The sequence below is a fragment of the Myotis brandtii genome, unplaced genomic scaffold (genome assembly GCF_000412655.1).
Source record: "Myotis brandtii unplaced genomic scaffold, ASM41265v1 scaffold160, whole genome shotgun sequence".
Taxonomy (NCBI): Eukaryota; Metazoa; Chordata; class Mammalia; order Chiroptera; family Vespertilionidae; genus Myotis; species Myotis brandtii.
The window spans coordinates 1963465-1984266 of record NW_005355833.1 but is presented as its reverse complement, the minus strand read 5'-3'; positions in this window follow the sequence as shown (position 1 = coordinate 1984266).

Here is a 20802-nt window from a genome sequence, read left to right as displayed (position 1 = left end):
ACACACACACACACACACACACACACACATATATTGACTTCAGAGAGAAAGGGGGAGAGAAATAGAAACATCAATGATGAGAAAGAATCCCTTCTGGGGATCAAGCCCACAACCCAGGCTTGTGCCCTTGACCAGAATTGAACCTGGGACCATGATGCTATCCACTGAGCCAAACCGGCTAGGGCTGAAGAGCCTCTTGTATAAAAATGCATGTGCCTTTTACCTCCTTGCACCCCTGAAAGCAAGGTGGGTCACCAGCAGCATTGAAATTCAGCCAGGGTCTGGCTCCTCCTGCATCTGCTCAAACCAGCACAGGATGATCTGGAAATACAGCCTCAATATGTGCTACCAGTGTTCCTGTCACTGCAGAGAATGCAGACTTCATCCAATTAGACTAAGTGGTCTCCCTTGAATGGATTGTCCAGGACATCTATCTGGTGGGGAAAAAATGCTAGCTCTTCATACATAATTTAAAAAAAAAACACACAACTTTTAAAAATTGATAACAGGGTACTGTTTATGACAGCAAGAACAATGCAAACTACCCAAATGTCCAGCAATATGGGACTAGAAGCATAAACTATGTTATGACTAAACAGTGGTCGTAAACAGGAATGAGAAAAATCTTCATAACCAGTGCCCAGTGCTTTCCAAAGGAACCTCCTGCAATGATGAAAATATTCTCTTCTGTCCAATATGGCAGCCACTAGCCCGATGTAGCTACTAAGCACTTGAAATGTGGTTAGTTCAGTCAAAGAATTCAATCTTAATTTTATTAATTTTAGTTTAAATAAGCATATGTGGTTATTTAAACTAAATAGGATAGTCTATTGGACAGTGTTCCTCAATAGATTGCTATTCGATGATCTCTAGGATAAATCGCTAAGTGAAAAATTAAGATGCAGGAAGCATAGACCAGTGTACAGAGAATGTTACTTTTAGGGTGAAAAATAAAAAATATATTTATATTTGTGTGAATTTGCACTAAACCACTGAAAGGATAAATAAAAATGGTTACCTCTTAGACAAGGGGCACAGGTGGATAGGGATGGAATGAAAGTGATACTTCTCAGTGTGTATTTTTTTCATATTATTTTGATTTTCAAACCATACAAATATATTATCGACTCAATAAAATAGAATAAACCAAAATTTTAAAAAAAGATAAAAAGGGGAAAATCCATGTGTGGAAATACTCTCCTTCGTCTCTCTCTAAAATCAATCAATTTTTAAAAAATTTTAAAAACCAAGAAAGTGGGTACTCTTGCAATTCTTGATAGAAGTTTAAAATGATAATCTTTTTAGAATGTGATTTGGAAGTGTCTATTAATTTTTTAAATGTACATAGTCTTTGATTTAACAATTCTTCTAGAAATCTGTCTTACAAAAATACTTGCAAAAGTGTGTAAGATGCAAGTACAAAGGACATTCATTGTTCATTACAAATAATAATGATAACCAATCTAAATGTCTCAACAATAGGGGAGTGGTTAAGTAAATTATGAAAAAATGTACAATAGCTAAAAAGAGTGAGCTACACCTGTGTTTACTGATATGTAGTAATGATCGAGTTTGGAACAATATGTAGGGCAACAGTTCTCTAACTCTTTGGTCTCAGGACTCCTTTATACTCATAAATTGATGAGGATCCCAAAGAGCTTTTATTATGTGGGGAATGGCTATTGGTATTTTCCATATTAGAAATGAAAACAAAGACATTTTAAAAATGCACTTATTGCCAAACCGGTTTGGCTCAGTGGATAGAACCTCGGCCTGCGGACTCAGGGGTCCCAGGTTCGATTCCGGTCAGGGGCATGTACCTTGGTTGCGGGCACATCCCCACTGGGGGGCGTGCAGGAGGCAGCTGATCGATCTCTCTCATTGATGTTTCTGGCTCTCTGTCCCTCTCCCTTCTTCTCTGTAAAAAATCAATAAAATATATATTTTTTTAAATGCACTTATTAATTTATTTAAAGTTACAATAATAAACTCGTTACAGGCTTGCATAAGTCACATTTTTTATGAAAATGAACTATATAAAAACATAATTTAGTGAGAAGGCTAGCATTGTCTCACATTTCTGCAAATATATTAAATATCAGCTTAATAAAAGACTGCTGGGTTCTCATATCTGCTTCTGCATTCAATCTGTTGCAATATGTTGTTTTGGTTGAAGTACGGGCAGAAAATGCAGCCTCATACACATATGTAGTTGGAAAAGGGAGGATTATTCTAATAACCTTTTCGGATAATTGTGGATATTCTTCTTGGTTGGTCAGCAAAATTCAACAAGTGGTAGTTTCCTAAAGGTTAGTTGCCATGTGGATTCTGAAACCTGAATATCAATGAACTTTTCCTGCTATGGCACATCAAAATCCATTGGTCTTTCACTTTGAATGGATTCTTTTACCCATGTATGATTTTGTAACATTATGCATTGGTCATTTGAAAAATATTGGTTCATTGAGCTATATAGATCTTTGTAATATTGACAGATTTTTATTAATAATATTTTAAAAACCACATGTTATTATCACCATCAATCTCATCACTAGTGTCTTTAAGTGTTGGGAAGCTGTCCAACTCACAATGGAAAATTGATGTGGCATATAACTTCTTTTTTGTTAAAAAGAATTCTAAATTTTGCTTGAAAGTTTGAATTTCAACACTAGTAATTAAAACTGTCACTTTTCCCCAAAGTGACAGATTCATTTCATTCATTTTTGAGAAAATGTCTGAAAAATTCCCAAATTTGAACCACCACAGTTTACCTGTTAGTCACTATTTCAAATAAAAGTGGTGTTCCAAGGGGAAAAAACAGCTGAATTCAGTTTGCAAGACAAACAATTGCCTGAGTGTTAAGTTCTCCAGTTGGAATGTCGCTGAAGTGCTCTGTGTGTACTTCTCATCTCATTCTACAGCATCTTAAAAAGACTCCAGGGTTGAAATTTAATAAAATTAATCATCAAGGGCATTCTTAGGGAAACTGGCATTTCTGTTATTCTGAGTGTGTGGTGCCGATGGATATCATAACCACTAGGGCAGTTTGGTGCCTACACCTTGAAAGAAGGCACCAGCAGTTTTACCCACTTTTGCTTTTTGTAATATCAGTGCGAATGGCCACACTGTGAAAAAAAGCAAATAATGCCTTAGTATTATTATAAAAATAGCTTTGGCCTTGTGAACTCTCTGAAATGATCTCAGGGACCTTCAGGAATTCATAAGCCCACCCTTTGAGAACTGCTGAGATAGTGTATAATTCCTTTTTTGTTAAACACACACACACACACAACAACAAAAACCAAACCAAGATACACACATACACGCAAAAGTGATAACAGTGGCTACCTCTGACAGTAGAAAGTGATAAAGTGATGTTTACTTTATACTTTATAGACTTTTCTATTTTTTAATCCTTTACAATGAGTACATATTTCTTAAGTAATTAAAAACACTAAAAAAGAAAAGATTAAATTTAATTTAAATTATAAACAACAATTACAACACACTCAGGAATGTAAAATGCCCTTAGAACTACATTCATATTGAAAATATGAAGAGATTAGAAACATAAAGCAGGGAGCTTAAATTATTCAAAAACAAAACAAGACAAAACAGAAACCTCGCCCTGAGAAATACCTCATTTCCCACAGGGCTGGAGGAAGGAAGTGCTGCTGTGAATGAAAGCTGAGGCAACCACCAGACCCAGGTAGCTGCAATGAATGACGGGCTGATACCTTTAGATGCACTTTGAAAATAAATCTAAAACACATTCTCTCAAGACGGCAACAGGATTAGACTCGAAGAGTGATTTGACACGTTAGAAAGCTCACAGCTTCCTTCCCAGAGGAAAGAGAAAACCAGGGACAGGACCCAGGGCCTACACAACAGGTATTAAGTTTCTCTCTCCCCAGCTCTCTGCCCTCCTGTCTCTGAACTGGATCCAGGTCACCTCTTGCCTTTGCAGGATCCAGTGCCCTTCTGATCTCCTCTGCCCCCTAACTAAACTTCTTGGTGTCAAAAACCATATCATTCATCTACACCCTAGCGTAAGTGAGTCTCCTTTACCAAGCTCTCTCCCTGGTACATCGGGCAGACCTCTGATGGTGGAATAAAAGGCTGGGTTCTTTGCAAGGCAGCGTAGGCAGCATCAGCAACTGGTGGGGAATCCTCTGAAGTGGAAGCCTCTTTCCAGAGCTTCTGAAATCATGAGTAGCTACCTTAAGCAAAGCTTATCCTTTTTGCCCCGTGACATCAAAGAACATCAAAGAAGTTACTTCCCCTTTCTGGGCTCCGTAAACTGAGTGGGTTAGACTAGTTGACCTCCAAGGTGGCCCCTGCTCTGTGACTGAGCTCCTTTCATGCAGGGTAGTGCTAGCTCAGGAGGCCTTGGGAAATGGCATCTTGTTTTCAGTTCCTGAATTAAAAGAAGATTCAGAGGAAACGCCCGGCATGCTCACTCCCTGCAGTTTGCCCCCCTCCTCCTTTTCTTCCTCCTGACCTGTGTCTCCAGGGGGAAGATCAAACAAAGAGCTTGCCCAGGGTGGTGGAATGCTGTGTTTGGTTAAGTCTCAGGCTGGATGTGATTACAAAGTTCCTGTGACCCAGGAGACCCGATGGGGAATGTAGCAGGAGGGATTCTGATCTCTAGGAGCACACCGCCCAGCACCAATGACCCTCAACACAATTATGAATTGCTAAGTTTGTGTTCCAACTCACACCCCTCCCCATTTATGCCCCCACCTCCTCCTTCTTTTTTTATTGATGAGAGAGAGAGAGAGAGAGAGAGAGAGAAACATCAATGTGAGAGAGAAACATGCATGGGTTGCCTCCTGAACACCCCCTACAGGGGATCAAGACTGAAACTAGGCATGTGCCCTGACCAGGAATTGAACTGGCAACCTTTCCGTGCACAGGGCGAAGCCCAACCAACTGAACCACACTGGCCAGGGCATCTTTAATCCATTTTGAGTTTGTTTTTTGTATATGGTGTAAGAAAGTGGTTATCTTTAATCCATTTTGAGTTTGTTTTTTGTATATGGTCTAAGAAAGTGGTTTAGTTTCATTTTTTTGCATGTATCTGTCCAGTTTTCCTAGTTTAGTTTCATTTTTTTGCATGTATCTGTCCAGTTTTCCTAATAACACTTATTAAAGAGACTGTCTTTACCCCATTGTATATTCTTTCCTTCTTTGTAATAGATTGACCATATAAGCATGTGTTTGTTTCTGGACTATTTATTCTGTTCCATTGATCTATGTGTTTGTGCCAGTACTGTACTGTTTTGATTACTGTAGAAGAGGTCTTCTTATGGGCATTTGTTTTTCCCATATGGATTATTGAAAAACTGAAAAACTTTCACAAATTAAAGGAATAAATAAGTGTTGTGTCTTCCATGGTTGTGTCTCAATGTCTGTCTTCCTGCTAGTTTCTGAAGAGCAAGAGTCATGGATGATTTCTTTCTTTATCCCCCACCCGTTTAATTATGCCTAGAACATAGTCTATGCCTCACAGAATTTTGTTTGATGTACAGATGCATGAATAAATGAATGAATGAAGAACGTTTCTAGTAAGGTTGAAAAAAATGTTTTTGTTTTAAATATATTTTTATTGATTTCAGAGAGGAAGAGAGAGGGAGAGAGAGATAGAAACATCAATGATGAGAGAGAATCATTGATCGGCTGCCTCCTGCATGCTCCCTACTGGGGATCAAGCCTACAACCTGGGCATGTGCCCTTGACCGTAATCGAACCTGGGACCCTTCAGTCCACAGGCCAACACTCTATCCACTGAGCCAAACCGGCTAGGGTGAAAAAAGTGTTTTTAAAGGTAACGGATTAGTCCCCATTAAGTGTCACCATGTCACTCAGCATGTTGTCTTGTCTCCATTTTCTTCATACTTCACAAAAAACTGGCCCCGTAAAAGTGTTTATGTTAGAAAAAAAAAAAGAGCAAAATAAAGAGCCTGTACCTGCATTTTTAGCTGTGTCATCTTAAGAAAGTCACTAGCCCTCTCTAGACCTCAGTTTCAACTAAAACATAGGGCTAAAGCCTGGCCAGTGTGGCTCAGTAGTTGAATGTTGACCCATGAACCAGAAGGTCACGGTTCAATTCTTTCTTTCTTTTTTTAATATATTTTATTGATTTTTTACAGAGAGGAAGGGAGAGGAATAGAGAGTTAGAAACATCGATGAAAGAGAAACATGGATCAGCTGCCTCCTACACACCTCCTACTGGGGATGTGCCCGCAACCAAGGTACATGACCTTGACTGGAATCGAACCTGGGACCCTTCAGTCCGCAGGACGACGCTCTATCCACTGAGCCAAACCGGTTAGGGCCACGGTTCAATTCTTGATCACATGCCCAGGTTATGGGCTCCATCCCCAGGGTGGGGCATGCAGGAGGCAGCTGATCAATGATTCTCATCATTGAAGTTTCTATCTCTCTCCCTCTCTCTCCCTTCCTCTCTGAAATCAATAAAAAATACATTTAAAAAAATAGGGTTAAAAATACCTGTCTCAAGTCGATAGGGAAGTTATGAGATGTCAGATGAGTGAAAGAGCATTACAGTGAGAATGACTTACAATTATATTATTAGAGGAGCCATCGAAGGCCCAGAGGCCAAGTGATTTGTTCAGGGTCACCCAGTGAGTTAGTGAGGACATTGACACCTCCCACTCGGTGCCTGATTTACCCACCACCTTGAAGGCTCACAGCAACGTAAGAGGAGAACATGCTTTATCTTCCTCATCCATCAGCCCCTAAAGCAGCGGTTCTCAACCGGTGGGTCGCGACCCCTTTGGCGGTCAAACGACCCTTTCACAGGGGTCGCCTAAGACCATCCTGCATATCAGATATTTACATTACGATTCATAACAGTAGCAACCTTACAGTTATGAAGTAGCAACAAAAATAATTTTATGGTTGGGTCACAACATGAGGAACTGTATTTAAAGGGCCAGAAGGTTGAGAACCACTGCCCTAAAGGATTGGGACTATCAGCTCAATGGAACATCCTGGAACTATGTTAGGGAGATGGCTATCTGAGCTGGATGAGGCCAGGGTCACACACTCAGGCTGTGCTCATCACATGCATCTGCAGACAGTCAGGGCTGGTGGAGAAGGAGTAGGGATGACTGTGTAGACACCCCTCTATCCCACACTGTGAGTGTCACACCTATATCCCCAAGGTCCCCCCTGGAGGTAACCTGCAGCTGCATTCACAGGCTTTCTACTTCAAAGCTTGCCCCTGTCTGCCTGAGGGCTTTCCCTAGAAACAAGAGTGTGGGGCAGATTGAAAGTGTGGAACTTCAATAGCTGCAGATGTAAACTTTACCCAGTGAGGGACAGTGTTGATGGATAACAGCTTCCAGGCCTGTCAGAAGGTCTCCAGTGGGACTAAGCCACAGCTGCCCAGAGGAATAACCTGTTCATATAGTCCCCTTAATCAAGGGGTGACTTTCCTGCCTTCCCTATCTCACTTCCCAACACCCTCACCTTGATTTCCTGGGATCATCTTCCAAAAAAGTAATTACCAGCAAATCCTTGTCTCAGAGTCTGTTTTAGGGAGAGCCAAGTGAGGACAGTCGCCTCCATGCCTTCCAAGTGGAGAAACAGCTAGGAGGGCAGAACGTCTTATCCACATACCATTGACAAATCCATTCACTGGGCACACTTCTGTGCATCTTTTCTCAAAGGCTACTGTTAGGCGATGGGGATGCCAAGGTACAGCCCAACTGGTGAAGACACAGGTAGTAGCTTGAGGGGTTACCCGCCATTGGGGCAATTGGTTTGGTTTTGATTCCCAAAGTGGCTCTTTGAGAGGTGAGGCAAGGTTAAGGGAAAATCACCTAATTGAGAAGCAGGAGAACCACCCCCAGGGCCCACTTGGTCTATCCATTCCTTTCTCCATTCGTTCACCACAAATTTTTTGAGAGCGAACTATGGGTAAAGCCTTGTGCCGGGAGCAAACATGCGGCAGTAAGAAGATAGACACAGCTTCTCCCTCCATGGGGCATTTCAACTGAGGCCCAACCCTTCCCTTCCCTGGGCTGAACCACCTGGGGCCTTTCCAAGGAGAATGTGTGCTTCTAAGAGCCTTTGCCCTCCAGCAGCAAAAACTCTAGTGGTTTCTCAAGGACCAGTGCTACTCTGCATAGCATAGAAGCGGTCAGTGTTACAATGCGCAGTGGAATTCCTTCCCTCAAAAGGAAACATATAATGGAAATAAAAGAAAACCAACAACTTTTAAAAATAGCCGACTCTGGCTCCTTCAAGAAGGTACCACAATCCCAGATCCCCAGCTGCCACAGTTCCGTGCTGGGGGTTAGAGGGTTTGTTACATAGGACAAGGGTCTCAAGGTCTGGGCAGTTCTAAATGTTATTTCTTGCTAACTATTAAAATATAGCATAGTATTTTGTAGATGCAGCTGTAAACAGGATGAGCTGACAGGAACTCAGACAGATGAAAGTAGCCAACTGCAAAGAAATCAACATATAATTGACCAAATGGTGTTTATTAGCCATGGTTAAACTTCCCTTTAGGGAAGCAGAGCTTTGGATGTAAGTCTCCTGTATACTTGTTCCGTGTAAATAAAACTACCTTTGTGACAATCATGTTTCGTTTTTTAATAGAGCACTCCAAGCAGCAAACCGCTGGAGTTGGGTTAACGGGCTCAGGGCCTGGCCACAAGGGATGTCTACCCCACTGGCCTGAACACATGTATCTGCACAGGACCTCCGGGGAAAGTTGGGGTGGGAGACCACACTCTTGCCACAAGGGGACCTGGGCAAGGAGAGTCACTACCATGGCCTCTAACTCAGGAGTCCAGGAAGGATGTCCTGCTGTCCTGGCCCCGTGCTGGGCTCCCAGACCAGCAGTGTTAAGGGGAGAGGCAGGAACATCGGCAGATGGACATTTAGGGTCAAGATAAGGTCAGGAGAGCAAGTGGCTGGGCAGCAGGTTTGGCTGGGGCCAGGCTGCCAGGCCCGTGCACAGCCCCTTTGCCATCGGCTTCTCTGTAATTGGTAGCACTCTGCAGGCCGCTTGATCAGATATTGCGGGAGGTGTGGCAGCTGCCATTGCTCTTTGTAAAGAAACTAGGAACAGAGTGGGTTTTGACCCCAACTGTGGCCTCTGGAGCCATTGCTTGATGGTAGTGCTCCCTCGGTACCCCCTGCCCTGTCCCTCTTGTCTATACAATAGGAGAGTGGAGTCTCAAATCCAGCTGTTTGTCCTCAAAGCCCACAATCTGAACCTTTTGGGGGAGATTGTCCTCAGCTCTGATCCTCCTCTCTGGGCGTCCCTCCTGCATCCCAGCCCCAGATGGCTGGGTCCTCTTGTAAGGAGAATCCTCCCATCGGGAGGAAGACAGCAGACAGTGAATCCGTCCCGGCTGAAGTTTTGTGGGTGTAATGTGTCCCCCATTTTGACCATGAGTGCCATCTCAAAGGGGAGATGGAATAAGAATGATTTTTTTTTTAATGGCCGAATTAGCTGTGTGACCTTGGGTTTACTTTCTCAACCTCACTGAGCCCCAGTATCTTCATTTATACCATGGGAATAACATTATCTTTGTCTTGTGGTTGTAATGATTAAATGTGGAAAATGCCCAGAACATAATGGGAATCCATATATTTAGAATCTTGGGCTGGACAAAAGAGAGATTTGGGCTTTCTTTACTGACTTCTCTATGGTAAGACCCGCTACGCTGATTTTAAGCTTCCTGCATTTACTCATAGAAGCAGGCGCTGTCTTTCCTTGATTTTTAAGAAGGTTGCTTATTTTTAACAAGGTAGCAGCAGGGTCGGTGAAAAGCTGTCGGGGATAACAGGACTGAGAGGCCCCCACTCCTAGCCCAAACCTAAAAGAAATCTGCACAGAGTCTGTGCAGAGCAATCAAAACTCCTAACACCATTGGTCTGTGGTTCTCTAAATTTCCACCAAAGAAGCCTTTATAGTTGCAGAGAAAGAATGTATACTGCCAAGAGTTTTAGATACGCATATGGAATTGGCTTTCTGCCAGTAGGAGATTTCTTAGAATACATTTGTGTTCTCATAAAAATTCCTGCAGATTCTTACATTCTATGCCAAAATATATAAGTATTTAACTTAAAATAAAATAAAAAAATATGTCTCCCCACCACCATAAAATCTCCAAATTGGCACTTCCAGGAGATGCAGTGTGTTCAGCCTGAGGCTTCATGCTCTGCCTGATGTGCCACAGGTCCCCTTCCCAACTTGACAGTGTCGCTCAGGTGTCGGGATGTGACTCTGACGGACACCACTGTATCTCTTAGCCCCTAACACTGGACCTGGACTGCTCAACCACTGCCCCCTCCACCTGCAGAGCATAAATAAAACACAAAGAGAGGTTAGCAAGACCACACACACACTAACCATTGTTTGGGGGGGAAAACGGGGCTTGGAAGACCTAGGAGGCATGGGTGCCATATTAGTGGTAAGCAACAGAAACGGACTCTGGGTAACTTACTCAGAAAGTACTTCTTTTTTTTCCCACAGGCGTTGGGATCTGGGTATAGGGTGAGACCTTGGGCAGTGTGGGTTAGAGGCTTGGGGCGGCTGTGCGGGGCCCTGGTCAGAAAGGGCAGGTTGTAGGTGCGTGTGCAGAAGCCGCAGCAGCCAGGCTGTGGGAGGTGCTGGGATCAAGAAGTGCTTTATTGGAAGACTAGAGGCCCGATGCATGAAATTCGTGCAAGGGGCTCGACCCTAGCAGCCGCGGTGACTTGCCTCGGCCCTCACAGCTACGGCTTTGTCTGGAAGGTTGTCCAGAAGGACGTCTGGTCTACTAGTAATTAGCATATTACACTTTTATTATTATAGACTAGAGGCCCAGTGTACGAAATTTGTGCAAGAGTAGGCCTTCCTTCCTCCGGCTGCCAGCACTGGCTTCCCTCTGGCATCCAGGACCCGGGCTTCCCTCACAGTCCCAGCTTCGTCCGGAAGGACATCGGGTCTAATTAGCATATTATGCTTTTATTATTATAGATGTGAGAAAACAGGAAGTGGAAGGAGAGGCTGACGCTCCAGGCTCCAGAAGAACAGGCAGGAGGGCAGTGTAAGGAATCTGGGGAGCAGACAGCTGAGGATAGTCATCAGAACTAGGATGAGCCCGGCCTGTGTGGGTCAGTGGTTGAGTGTCAGCCCATGCACCAAGAGGTCACCACCCTCCTGCAGATGTGATCAAGTTTGAGTGGATTATTGTTCTTTCTAATCAGTGATCCCCAACTGGAGCCTGTGGTCTTGGCTGTGCACCCTGAGATAGGGGAGCCTGTGACAGAGCTGGAAAAACAGGGCTCACCTTGTTAGGTTTGGAGTCAGAAGGACCTACATTTGTGTTCCTGCTCAGCCACCAGCAGTGGGGACCTGGAGAGATGTTGTGGATACTGTGGTATGCCACCCAGAGCCCCCCTACAGGGCTGAATGTGCCCTGTTGTCTGCTCCATGTGAATGTGAACTGCTTTTGATTTTCCTTTCTGATTTTCCCTAGCAGCTGGAAGTGTTGAAGGCTGATGCCTCTCAGCTGAGTCCCCTGGGGACTTTCTCTTGTCCCCGAAAAGGACTACCTTTCTCAAGGTGACCTCCTCTTCCTGGGGCAGCCCAAAGATTGCCCCATGCAGGAATATAAAGGCTTGCCCCCCTCTTGCCAATAGGGACCAAGTCTGCAGAGCCACCCCAGCTCCAGAGCAACCTGTGGGATTGTCTGAGGCCTTTGTAGTGAGGCATCCCAGCCCAACCTCTCTCTGCCCAGTCCTGCCTTCTTCACTGCGTGGTGCTGATCCTGAGAGCACTTCCTAATAAACTTCCTGCACACCAATCTGCCTCAGAACCTTCTTCTCAGGAACCCAGTATGCAACAAGAGGCCACTTAATCTCTATTCTCGGCTCCTTAGCTATACAATGCAGGTATTAAAGAATATGGGCTTTGAAGTCAGACAGATCTAGATTTTAATCCTAGATCCACCACTTGCCAGTTCTGTGTTTTGGGGGCAATTTATTTAACCTCTCTGAGATGTAGTTGCTACATCTGTAAAATGGGATATAGTAGACACTTCCTGTGTCACATCCCCTCAACCTACCTGTGGTATCAGCTGCATCAGTGGGGGAAAGTTTTATTTTATTTTTTTAACAGCTTTTTTTTTTCATTATTGATTAAGGTATTACATATGTGTCCTTATTCCCCCATTGCCACCCCTACCCCCCACTCATGCCCTCACCCCCCTGGTGTCTGTGTCCATTGGTTAGGCTTATATGCATGCATACCAGTGGGGGACAGTTTTATACAAGATCAGACACACCTGTACTGGCAATGTCCCACCATTTGGAGGGGATGTCTCCAGGCCACTCTATGCTTCACTGATGGATCTGGGCCATAATCTGGGTAGGATTTATTCCCCACCCTCTAGAGCAGCAGTTCTCAACCTGTGGGTTGCGATCCCTTTGGCAGTCGAACGGCCCTTTCACAGGGGTCGCCTAAGACAATCCGGCATATCATTTACATTACGATTCATAACAGTAGCAACATTACAGTTAAGAAGTAGCAACAAAAATAATTGTATGGTTGGGTCACAACATGAGGAACTGTATTTAAAGGGCCAGAAGGTTGAGAACCACTGCTCTAGAGTGAGTGCATCATATTTGCCACTTCTTGCTCATTTGGTCGCATTAACATGATGTCATTGGTATGGTGCACTGATGTGATGTTTTGTGAAATGTTCAGATGGTCGAGGTCTCTTCAGACTATATTACGATAGAAGGTGGGAGTTAACAGTCCTGACACAGATATGTCCTGTTGTCTGCTCCACATGAATGTGAACTGCTTTGGGTTTTCCTTTCTGATAGGGATAGAAAAGGAGGCAATAAACAGGCACCGGGTACTAGAAGCTGTGTTGATCTGCTCCGGCAAAGATACTTACTTAGCACAACAACAACTAGGGCTACTACTTGGTGAAGTTTACTCTCATCAGAATTAAATGGGAATATGACAGAGACCACCATCCCTGCATTCTTTCATCTTTGAGGGTGGCACTAATTCCTGCCATTTCCCTGGGCATAGAGTCTTGTATTTGATTTACGATCTTGGCCATGGAGAGGGGGCAGTTTTAAAGACTTCAGTTGGCCTTCCTTACTATACTAGCTCTTCTTCCATAGGTCAAGGAACCAATGTTGGGGTTCTACCAATAGCTAAATATGTTCATTCCAATAATACACTCAGAGGCAGTGTTATAACCACAGTGGATTCATGGACTGGTGAACTCATTGTGAGCTAGAAGGAGGCCATGCCTCCATTATTACCTAGTCCCCATCCCCTCTTATTCAATGTCAATTCAGACCCTGGGGTCAGCAATTCTTCAATGTCCTTGCTATTCCCCCTTTCTCATGATCATTCATTCAACTAATTGAGCATGGGTTCTTTTTTAAAAAAACTGCGGAGCCCATCGGGTGTGGCTCAGTTGGTTGAGTGTCGGCCCATGCACCAAGAGGTCACCAGTTCGATTCCCAGTCAGGGCACATGCTGGGCTGTGGGCTGGATCCCCAGTAGGCTGCATGCAGAAGGCAGCAGATCGATATTCTATCTCTCTGTCCCTCTCCCTTCCCCTCTCTCTAAAAATCAATAAAACATATTTTTTAAAATAATGGGAACATACTACTGAACACATTTGCCATGGTGTTGCAGGTCCTTTAGTCAATGATTTAGATCCAGAAATGGGGTAAGGAATCCTGACATTTTCCTGGGGGCGGTTGCTTTTAGCCCCCTGATCATCCATTCTTGATTTCTTTTGATTATATTCTAAATTAAGCAATACACTGTTGGCCACCCATCTATTTTGCCTGTAGGAACACTGTGTTCTATTAACCATACCCACAGCACTCTGTGGGTCAGGCTCTCCTGGATGCCACTCCAACTCGGCTGTTCACTGCAATAACTGCGCCCACCTGGGTTCCAAAGGTTAAGCACCGCCGCCTGACTTCAATTATTTTGGGATTCTCTACTCCCTGTAATAGCAGCTTCTACTGTCAGTAAGGCTGGTGCCCCTCCCCCTGAGCCCCAGCTCATTCCTTATTGCTTCAGAAATAGAGTGTTCTCTAGGGTCTCCCACAGAACAGGGTTGGCTGGTGGGCTTTCTGGCCTTGTGTATGTTAAAAAGCAGAATTCAACGGATTAGATCTGAAGATCTAATGTGCTTTGTTAAGCAGTTCATGAATCAAGCAGCATCCCATCTAGCAACCAGAAGAGTGCTCCAAGGAGTTGTACAAAATGGAAGGTTTTTATAGGCAGAAAGAGGGCGGAACTAAGACGTTAAAAGAAACAGACTCATAGATACAGAGAACAGACATGATTGCCAGACGGGAAGGGGGTTGGGGGACTGGGTGGAAAAGGTGACAGGATTAAGAACAAATTGGTAGTTACAAAATAGTCATGGGGATATAAAGTACAGCTTAGGGAATATAGTCAATAATATTGTCATAATGTGCATGGCGCCAGGTGGGTACTAGACCTAGCGGGGGGAACACTTTGTAAAGTATGTGATTGTCTAGCCACTATGCGGTACACCTGAAACTAATATAAAATAATATTGAACTTCAATTATAATTAAAAAAAAAAAAAAAAAAAAAAGGGGGGGGGGGGTGGATTACTTCAGACAAGGACACTTCCCCTTGAGAAAGGCAGGGGATCTAATCAGGCAGATACCTCACTTTTGATCAGGAAATTCCAGACTGATTGCTTTAAAATTTTACTCCTGGAAGAGGCTAAAACAGCGATTAGGTTAGTTACTAAGTTTTTTGGTTTTTTAAAAATATTTTTTTTATTGATTTCAGAGAGGAAGGGAAAGGAAGCAGGAGCTAGAAACATCAATGATAAGAGAGAATCATTGATCGGCTGCCTCCTGCTCGCTCCAGGAGGGGATTGAGCCCACAACCCAGGCATGTGCCCGTGACTAGAATCGAAGCTGGGACCCTTCAGTCTGCAGGCCGATGCTCTATCCACTGAGACAAACCAGCCAGGGCAGTTATTAAATTTTGGTGTGGTGATTTGCTCAGCAAAAGTGACTCCATTTTGGCCTGTTGTTCCTTTTTGTAAAAAACACGTACTAAAACACTCTTGCATGCCCACCTCTCCAAGCCATTTGATTGCTTCCTCCACTGTCTGCCATGGCAGTTCTGTCATTTCTACCTCACTTCAGGTAGACCATGGCTTTTCCTACACTTTAAAATTCATCATTAAAGCATGTTAGTACCACTCTAGCTGGTTTGGCTCAATGGATGGGGCGTTGGCCTATAGACCGAAGGGTCCTGGGTTCAATTCCGGTCAAGGGCACGTACCTTGGTTGCAGGCTCCTCCCTGGCCCAGGCCCTGGTCAGGGAGTGTGCAAGAGGCAACCAATTGATGTGTTTCTTTCACATTGCTATTTCTCTGTCTTTCCCTCCTTCTTCCACTCTCTCTAAAAACCAATGGAAAAATATCCTTGAGTGAGGATTAAAAATAAAAATAAAAATAATAAAAATAAAATAAAGCATGTTAGTACCATCTCCTGGGTTGCTTGCCAACATATTACATCCTGTATCAGGGAGAGTATTTCCATATCAATAATTGCTCTTATCTAACTGCACCTTCCTCTTCTCTTGATCTGGTTCCCTCAGGATTCAGGTATGTACACACTTCCTGCCTGAATGTGTTAGTCAGATGCTATAGCTTCAGAGTATAGTCCTTCCCTTCCCTTGCAGGCCCCACCCAACTAGTATTTGATTCTTATTTGTCCATCAGAGTTAGAAAGGAGGTGGAGGTAGGCTCTGAGGGAAACAGGCCTTATCTTGTAGGGCACCTGCCTCATTTGAAACCATGTGTGGTCTTCCAACAAGGGGACCACTATTTGTCAACAAGAAGTAGGACACTTCCACAGGCCCTGTGGGTTCAGAAGAATCTAAGAGCTCAAGGTTCTCAGCTGTAGTTACTCATATACCCCAACCCAAGTTTCCGAGTCCCACCCCTTTCCCAATAGGGCTCTGACCTTGGCATACAAGGCCTGTCAGGACTAAGAATTACACCTGCTCTGGAGCTCTGATTCTCTTACCATTAAGTCCTAAGGTTGGTCCTACCTCTGCAAGAAGGATTTCTGTACAAGTTGCTCAGGAAGCCCTCTGGCTTATGCCTGTCGCCTTGGTGGTTTTTCACTGTGAGACTGTCATTACTACTCTTTAACAAATCAGTGGGTTCAGCAACAGTCATTCATTTCCACAGCCCTGATTTTTTTTTAAGTTTACCTTGAAACCACTGGTCTTTTTTTTTTTTTAAATACTAGTTTTGTTGTTGTTTTAATTGATTTCAGAGAGCAAGGGAGAGGGAGAGAGAGATAGAAATATCGATGATGAGAGAGAATCATTTATCACCTGCCTCCTACACACCCCGGGAATCGAATTGTGACCTCCTGGTTCATAGGTTGACGCTCAACCACTGAGCTATCTGGGCCGAGCATTGGCATAGTCCTTAGACTCACTACTTCCCTCAATTGCTAGAGATACTATACAAGCCAGTGTCCCCCTGCCACCTTATCCCACCCCAGTTCACCAGCAGTGAGCTTTAACAAGCATGAAGTTACAGCATGCCAGCGACTAGCCTTCCTTCTGGACCAGTAATGGGGTCTTCACTGACAACTGGCTGGCAAGGACACCTCTCCAAATCCCATTTCTGCCTCCCAGGACCCATTCTGGCACCAACTGCCTTGGTTTTGGTTCCCTAAAAGCAGACTCTGAGATGGAGAATTGTCTGCAGAAGGTTTATCAGGCAGCGCTCTTGGGAAATACACCTGTAAGTAATTGAGAAGATAGGGTTGCACCTGAGACCTCAGCTGATCCTACAAGCAGCTCTGGACTGGTGTAGCCCTTCAGAGGGTCCCAAACAGAGGCAAGGAGGCCGGGCCTTTACATTCCCTCATTGGCAAGTCATTGTCTAGTGCAGTGGTTCTCAACCTTGGCTGCACATTAGAATCACCTGGGAATCTTTTTAAAACCCTGATTTCTGGGCCTCATCCTCCGGAAATTCTGTTTCTTTGTTACTAATGTTGTGGCCCCACCCCATAACAAAGAAACAGAATTTCTGGAGGATGAGGCCCAGAAATCAGGATTTTAAAAAGATTCCCAGGTGATTCTAACGTGCAGCCAAGGTTGAGAACCACTGGCCTATGGACTGCCCTTGGGCATTTGGCCTCACCTTGGTGGAGGCAGCCTTTTGTGGCTGAGGACAATTTCCAGTGAGGAAAGGAGCTGTGAGACATCAGTGGCCAACATTCCCAGCAGCTAGGAATTGGTGTGTGGGCCCTGAAGGGGTGATCCAGGAGGAAAACTCCTATACCCATTTCATCAGTTCTTGTGAGAGCTGAATGAGATAAAAATGTGCCAAGAGCTTAGTCAGACACACAATATTTTTTTCAAATGGTACCTATTGTTCTTGTTATTTATAATAATGATCATAGTTATAATTTTATAATACTATTTGGCTTGCCGAAACCGGTTTGGCTCAGTGGATAGATCGTCGGTCTGCGGACTGAAAGGCCCCAGGTTCGATTCCGGTCAAGGGCATGTATCTGGGTTGCGGGCCCATCCCCAGTGGGGGATGTGCAGGAGGCAGCTGATCGATGTTTCTCTCTCATCGATGTTTCTAGCTCTCTATCTCTCTCCCTTCCTCTGTGTAAAAAATCAATAAAATATATTTTTAAAAAATAGGTAAAAAAATACTATTTGGCTGAACCATATATATTGTTGATGTTTAACCACATTTGATTCTTGATCATTCTCTAACCAACTGAGCTACCCAGCCAGGGTATAATATATTTTTAAAATAATAAATTAAAAAATCAGTCAAGAAAGCACCCAGGAAAAAGAAAATGAAGATAAACTTGTTTGCTGTTAATCTTCATCTGAGGATATTTTCCCATTGATTTTTAGAGAGAGTGGAAGTGGGGGAGAGAAAAACATAGATGTGAGACACATTGACTGGTTACCTCCCACACGTGCCTGCAATTGAGGTACGTGTCCTTAACCAGGGAATCGAACCTGCAACCCTTCAGTCTGCATGCCGATGCTCTATTAACCGGCTAGGGCTGAAGATAATTTTTTAAAGCAATTAATTAAGCCTCCAACTGAGAAGCTATTGATTTGTGCCTGCCTTTTATTCCCCACCTTCAAGTGCGGTCAGCTCTACTTTCAGAATATCTCAAATCTGTCCCACTTCCCTTTCTCTGTCTTCACTCTTACTACCCTAGATCAAGCCACAGGCATCTTTTGCTTGGACTAGACCAGTGGTCGGCAAACTGCAGCTGGCGAGCCACATGCGGCTCTTTGGCCCCTTGAGTATGGCTCTTCCACAAAATACCACGTGTGGGTGCGCACGTACAGTGCAATTGAAACTTCGTGGTCCATGCGCAGAAGCTGCAGTTTGCCGACCACTGGACTAGACTATTGCACCATTCTCCTTGTTGCTGCTCCTACCTCTTTTTCTGTTCATGTTCCACCCAGCTGCCAGCAGGATCTTTAAAAATAAAAAATTGGATCATGTCACTCTGCTCAAACTGGAGCTTTCAGGCCAATTTTTCATTTTCTCTTCTACCATCTTGGGTGTAGGAGATAGGCTCCAATTTTAGAAATTCTTCTGAAAAACAAAGAGGGAAAGGTGCTAATATGTATTCGGCGCTTTTGTAAATCAGACATTACATATATTATGCTGTTTACTCTTCATAACAGCTCTATGGTGGGGCACAATCTCTGTTCCCATTTTACAGATGAGGAGAGTTGAGGTCAAGGAGGCTGCAGTAAATGGCCATGGGAACTGTCCATCTAGCATCCCCTTCTCCTGGGACTGACCTCCCCTTAGCTCCATCCACTTGCTGATTGTAGGAGCTGTCATCATCTGCAATTATCCTGCCTCCTGGCCATAGCAGATTGGTTCAAGGGCAGTCATCTGACCCAATCTGGACAGCAAAGACTCCCTGTCCTGCAGGAACCCCTTGCTTCCCCAGCTGCTAACAGCTGCCCGGAGGCAAGTAAGCCAGAACAGGAGAGGGGGCCTTTGACAATCATCACTCTTAGCTGAGAAGACGCTGAACAGTGGTGGTCAAAACTCCCTGCATTTGGACCAGAAAACCTGGTTTACTCCTCCCCCTTCTACTCTGAGAAATTCAGTTTGTCACTTTCTCTGCACCTCAGTATCAGTGTTTGTAAAATAACAGGGTGGGGACCAGTGGGGTGGCTCGGGTTGGAGGAGATTATCTCTGAGAATCCTAACTCGCTGTGTGGCCTTACGAACTTTGTTTCCCCGCTCTGGGCTCTGTTCCTCAACTGTAAAGTGAGTGTTGAAGATGGCAGTGGGGAGGTGGGAAATGGATGAGACGATCTCTGGAAGGACTTTCCCGTTCAAAAAACCACGGGACCATCAGAGGTAAGAGGCTGCCTCCCTTCTCAATAGGAGGGGCGTCTTTCCCCTAACTTTTTGGCTGAGCCCCTCCTGGCCTCTTTAACGACAGGATGGTGGACCTTCTAATCCGGGACTCCTGACTTGGAAGGGGCCGATCTCACTCAGAACAAATGAACCACAGAGACGAAAACCATCTGTGGTGTGGTGGAGACCCTGCCAGAGGCCCCTAGCAGCCTGCCTCTGGCCAAGACCCGAGCCCCCACCCCCAGCCCTCTCGGTAGTTCCTTCCCCAGGCCCCCACCTCCCGATTTGATTAAATGTTACATTTCCCGTCATGCACTAGGGCCTACTGCTCAGGGGTTACTAACTGCTCTTAAGAGTTCTTTATACAACTGCACTTGGGCTTCTAGCCACCAAATTCTTCCTGCTCATGCATTACTTAGATTAGCTAAGGATGTTGGCATTTCGAGCCAAACTCCAGCAGTTATCTCAGAAGGCGGCCTCATGACTGCCGCGGCTGTTATTTCTGTGCAGGACTCCTCTGCAGGATGGTTCTTTGTAATGTGAGGTGTCATATAGGCTCTCGCTGTATCTATAATTCTGCATAGTTTTACAATTGATTGGCTAGGAATACATTCCACCATCAGCCTCTTGCATGTCAATTGGTCCAGGAGACCAGGCAGCAGACTAACCACTCCTGTTCCCTGGCTCCTCTTCAGATGGCCCCAGCTCGCCTCTCAGCTGAGCTACAGCAGGTCTAGTGCCTTCCACTGCCCAGGATGCTGAGAGGCCCTCACATTTGTATGACGTTTGGCAGTTTATGAAACATTCACTTACACTCATACTTCTGTGGTTGCCACTTTGCAGATGAGGAAATTAGGTCTCACAGAGGAGATCTTTGTCAACTATAAAGCAAAGCACAAAATGTTCACAATTTTCACTCAGCAGCCCAATTTCTTACCTTTGAGACTAGGGCTTTTCCCCCGTACCACAACTGCCTATTGTTTATTTAAAGAAAACCAACTTTGAGAAATGCATGCCCTACCCAAGATGGTCCATACCAGATGTTAGGGCAAGGTTTAGCTGCTGTAACAAAGGTCTGATGAAACATGGTTTAAGGAGAACCGAAAAAATAAAAGAGTTTATTCCCCTCCCCGCCCCATATAATAGTCCACGATGGCTGGCAGCTCTGCTGTACACAGTCTGTTGTAAGCATTCAGAATGAGCCACCCCAAGATGTGCCTCTGTGGTATGCAGATTATTTTAAGCTAAAGGCAACCAAGACTCTGTGGGCTTAAATGAAACTTCTGCCTGTCCCCTCTTTAACTAGAAGAATTTAAATGAGCAGTATTGCTCATAATAAGAAATTACTA